This window comes from Dromiciops gliroides, chromosome 5, assembly GCF_019393635.1.
Source record: "Dromiciops gliroides isolate mDroGli1 chromosome 5, mDroGli1.pri, whole genome shotgun sequence".
Taxonomy (NCBI): domain Eukaryota; kingdom Metazoa; phylum Chordata; class Mammalia; order Microbiotheria; family Microbiotheriidae; genus Dromiciops; species Dromiciops gliroides.
This window is the reverse complement of record NC_057865.1, coordinates 186,417,598-186,423,204: the sequence shown is the minus strand read 5'-3', so window position 1 is coordinate 186,423,204 and position 5,607 is coordinate 186,417,598.

Here is a 5,607-nt window from a genome sequence, read left to right as displayed (position 1 = left end):
GAGGGAATGGATTTCCCCTCCTTAGAAACCATTAAAGAGAGACTGGATGGCCACTTCTCAATTATATTATATGGGAAAAGCCTCTTGTGAATGGGTTGGACTATGTGGCCTCTGATATACCTTTGCGAGAAAATAATGGGGTTCTAAGAGACTCAGAGAGTCTGGCCAGACCTTTCTTAAAGCCAGTCTAGAGTCAGGAGAATTTCAAAGGAAATGTGGTTGGACCTTGGAATGTGAATAGGGATTAAAACCATTGCTACCTGAAGCTTTTTTCCCCTGGAGGGCTTCTTACTCTGACATCTGCTCCAACTGCTGAACCACCCTCAAATCCAATAAAACAATAGATTTGAATGATGCTAGTCAATTAACTTTGAGCAATGTGTAAGAGTGGGCTCTCCTTCAGCCCACAGGAAGCTTACACAGTCATGTGCTCTCTTGGCTTGGAATAATCAAGAAGCAAGGAGGCAGGACTCAGGTGATTTTCTCCCCTCTATCCTAGATCAATCAGCCTTCTGATATTTCTGAGCAATGTGCTCTCTCTCTACTAATATTTAATATGCTTTAATAAATGCTTAATGCCCCCAAACTGGTACAATAGCCTTTAATTTTTAAGTAGCTACATATTAAAACCCCAGCTAATTATGCCTAAAATTTGGGACAGTAATAGGGCGATCTGATATAATTTTAATTGCCACACCTTCAAACTCTAAAATTCTGTGATTCAGTAAAAAAAGGCAGTAATATTTTTGGTCTTTTACTTGGCTTTAAAGGCCTCAAATAGGTACTGAATATATTTACCTTATATGTAGTAGACACTATAGGTCTTAAGTTCAGCTCTTATGCTTATGCTTGTATTCCTTAAGAATACAGTCTCCCTTAGCTTTTACCCCAGCTGCTTGTGGGATAATGCAGTACCTTTCCCCAGGTACTGTCTTGTTGCTCTTCCCTAAAGATACTTTACAAGTCTCAGGAGGAACATATCACCTAATGAAACAAGGGACAGATTGGAACCCATTCCTGGCTTGGAAGCACTTGATGAGCCTATCTGAGATGATGGATAATGTAATACAGATTGCTTCTATTTATTAGATAGAGCTCCCATCTCATTAATTAGTAACAGAAGAATGTGTTGATTTAGCCAAACAAAGTAGAACTGGAGCCTACTTCTCCCCATTAGCTTAGGGATCACTGAATGTGTCAGGGACATTAACACAGGGACACTCATCACACAATAAAGGCTTCTTGGAGATCAACCAACCAGCAGTACAGCAAATGATAAGAACTATCCAATGTTGTCCTGTTGAACGCTTCTTGCCTCAGAAAACCTATAAGGAGTACAGCAAAGGGAAGTGGGTGGAGTTGGCCTAGAGAAGTACCTTCTATGTTGTTTTCTGCACATTCAGTATTAGTGGAGCTCAGAGCATTCCTGAGAGTGACAGAAGCTAAAGCCAGGCATGACTATGCCAAACAGGGCTGCCATTTAAAACCGAGTATGGACTGGATCACAGGGCTGGTAATTTCTACTAGATCTTGCATACCTTTCAAAAATAACTATTTTGGTGGTTCATATATAGTCATTTCTAGCCTTTTGTTACTGTAACACCATTAGGATGGTTATCAGGTTGATACAATGAATATCAGTTCTATTTTACCAATGATCAGGACTATGATTTCTGGTGATAAACTAGTATTAAAAAGCATTACAATAAAATAATTTTGATTACCTTCCCAAGTTTGTTATGCAATGAAATGTTTATCAAGGACTCAGGTAGTATGGTTATTGACTTTGCAGATGACACTAAGCTACATTAGATGATAGAATTATGTTGCAAGAAGATCTTGACAGGTAAAACTAATGAGTAGAATCTTAAAAAAATGAACTGTGATGGAATAAATATAAAATATTACACAAATTTGAGAAGACAAGATTTAAGGGAAACATGGCTATTTTTATGTGAGTCTTCCATAAGAAGGACTATTTTAGAGGAAGAAAGATTAGGCTTGTTCTTCATCACAAAAGGCAGATACTAGAATAGGTGGAAGGTCTCTGTAGAGGTTAGAGTTTGGCTGGATTTAAGTACATATTTTCTATCAACAAGAGCTGCTCCAATGTGGAACAGGCTGAGTTGGAGTGAATGATGCAATACTAGAAGTTTTTAAGCCAAGGTTGGAGGGTCAAGGTTGTTAGTTGGGAACATTATAGCTATATTTTCTATTCCTTTATAGATTGGAATAACTGACCTTGAACCATGATGATAAAGTGTTCATGAATATGAGTAGTGTAGTGGAAAAAAGTTCTGCATTTGGAGTTAGAGAGCCTGGGTTCACATCTTGGCTTTGCTACTATCTATGTAGCCTTGAGCAAGTCATTTTAACCTTGTTAATCTTCTAATCTGCAAAATGGAATTGTGCTAGATGGCCTCTAAGGTCCCTTTATAGACCAGAATCTATGATCCTGTGACCTCTGAGGTTCCTCCTTCCAATTTTGAGATTACACGATTCAGTATGATCCTTCCCTCATGGAATCCCTTTCTTCCTTCAAGACAGCTCAAGTACCACCTTCTATGTGAAGTCTTTCTTGATGCCCCAACCACTAGTAACTTCCCTTCCAATCTACATTGTTAACATAGGCCAAGCCTAAAGCATATTCAAGGTTTAAGGATGAGGTTGTTGACATCACTTCCTGGCTGCCGAAATATAAAACAGCTAGGAAAAGCTAGCTTTAGGTGCTCTTCAAAGCTTGGCTTGCAGAAAACTTTTAGTGGACAATTCAAGCAAGGGAGCTTTGCTCAGCTGAATCAACTCAAGGGGTTCTCAAGGTAGTCCTTGTGGTATTTCTTTCTACTATGGCTAAGCAAATCTCCTTTTGTTAACTGCTGATTAATCTAGTTTTTTATTTTCTTCCATTATCAAAATAAATGACCAGGGACTTGGCCTGAGTCAGCTCTATCCCAGAACAGATGTTATTACAAGTAATACATGATATTACATAGTGCCTCTAATAACAGGATGCCCCCTTCTTTTATAAAGATTGGAAGAATTCCCCTTGACTGATATCCAGGGATGGGTCCCTTTTCCTCTGTAACCCCATTTTTTCTCCAAATCTTGGGAAGTTTCCTGAGTATGAGACTGTATGGTGTGGGTGTGTGTGTGTGTGTGTGTAGGGGCAGCAGCAGGAAGGCATGACTCATTGATTGAGCATAGAGTGGAGAAGGGACTTTTTTTTTTGAGAGATTGCTGACAGAAATGGAGAGTTCCAGAAAGAATGCAAATTTTTTAATGGTAGACAGGAGATCTACCTAAAGTTAAAGAGGTGGGGAAGCTAGCCTTCAACAGGTGTCTTGACTTCTAGCACCTGCAGCCCTAGAGAATTCTAAGAGTGAACTCTTACCTCTTAACCTTCATTCCCCATCTTATCTCTTCTGTTGGTTGAACTGAGGTCTTATTTCAATTCAGAAGAGCTCATTTATTCTACTATACTACTTTAAATGAACTCTGATTTCTGTTTACTGATTACTTTGATAAACAGGTCTAGTAGCTATCTGTATTTGCATTTTCTATAACCAATATTTGGTCGGAGGGAGCTTAGCTGGTGAGGGTAAGCTAAGTGTTACTCTCCCCTTAAGAGAGACAAGGGAAAAAGCCCATTTTATTTTGAATGTTTAAAAGATTAATAACAATGAATATGATTGTAGGCTCAAATCTCTTGGTGATAAGAGAGCAAAAGAGTGATTGTCTGGACATACCTTGGCTAGATTCCCCCTGCGTCTCCTTCACAAGGCCTTTGGCAGTGCAGCCACAGACTTCCTCCAACTTAAAGGTGGAAATTGTTGTCTCCACTTGAAGACATGGAATGGGGCTTTCCAGATCTCATATCAAATATCTATCTATACCACATGTGGACTAATTGTTTTACATTAGATGCATCTACATCTATTACACATGGGATGGAAAAATAAGTCCAGAGTGCAGGAACACCTCTAGGTTCACTGTGATTATGAAGAGTTTCCCCTTCAAATTAAGAAAAAAAAAAACCCACCCTTCTCAACAGTTCTCCCATTTGGTTCCCCAAACACTTTCTAGTGAGGAATAGCCCAAAAGATGCCAGGGAAAGGGAAATCTGTCAATTAAGGGAGACCTGAACCATTTCTTCAGGTAGCAGTAAATCTTTTGAGGTGTCCAAAATCTTAAGGCCCAGCTGACCCACACAGAAGATCGAATAAAAATGGACTGGAGACGGTCAGTTGGTACTATATGCAAAAGTGGTCTGTCCTGATCAAGTAAGTCCATCTGAATCCTACATCCAAGAAACTGTTGGACTAGAGATCCCTCTTTCTTCTTGGCATTCTGCTGATTTATCAGAGACAGCCTCTAGGAGAAAGGATAAACAATCCTGATAATCACAGAGTGTGGTGATGAAATTGTTGTATTAAAAGTCCACTTCAAGGACCCATATGTACAAAAATATTTATAGCAACTCTTTTTGTAGTGGAAAAGAATTGGAAACTGAGGGGATGCCCATTGATTGGGGAAAGGCTAAACAAACTATAGTATATGGTTTTGATGGAATACTATTGTGCTGTAAGAAATGAGGGGGATAAGGTTCATAAAAACGTGGGAAGACATATGAATTGATGCAAAGTGAAGTGAGTAGAACTAGGAGAACACTGTACACAGTGACAGCAACATTATAATAATCAACTGTGAAAGACGTAGGTATTCTTTTCTTTTCTTTTAAGTGAGGCAATTGGGGTTAAGTGACTTGCCCAGGGCCACACAGCTAGTAAGTGTTAAGTGTCTGAGACCGGATTTGAACCCAGGTACTCCTGATTCCAGGGCCAGCGCGTTATCCACTGCGCCACCTAGCTGCCCCAAGACATAGGTATTCTGATCAATAGAACGATCCTAGACAATTCCAAAGAACTGCTGATGAAAAACGCTATCGAACTCGAGAGAGAGAACTGATGAACTATGCTTGCAGATTTGAAGCAAAGGGCTGGATTTGGTCTTAGAGGATATGACTCTCACTTCTGCTACTTCATCCTTGTGTGACCTCGGGCAAGTCCCTTACCCTTCTTTAGATGTTTCCTCAGCCTGCGTAGGATCTGTAAAGTCCCTTCTACCTCTAAACCTAGGGTCCTGCGAATTTCAAGTCTTTTTCAGTTCTACTTCTAGAACCTTATGAATAAGAAGAACCTTAACAATGTGATTGATTCCACCCACTTGACTAGCTTTTGTTCTACTGGGATTGTCAAGAATTGGGACTGGGAAAGGCGATTTCTATTCTTAGGTAAACGTGTGTCCCTAGAACAGTTTAAGTCGAGATCCAATCAGTTGAACACAACATGGTCCCAGCTCGGCCTTGACCCCAAACGGGCGAGGCAGGAGACGCCTTTCCCCGGGGCTCGAGACAAACCGCCCAGCAAGCTACTTCCTTCACCCTCTTATTCTCTCTGGAAGGTGGAGAACGGGAGGAACAGGGGGTGCGGCCAGAGGCGGGGCCTAAAGTGAGGGGCGTCTTTGGCGGAGCCGAGACCACGCCCTTCACTTTGCGTCATTTCCGGCGACCCCTCTCACGTCATCCGCCGCCGTCACTTCCTGCCAGCG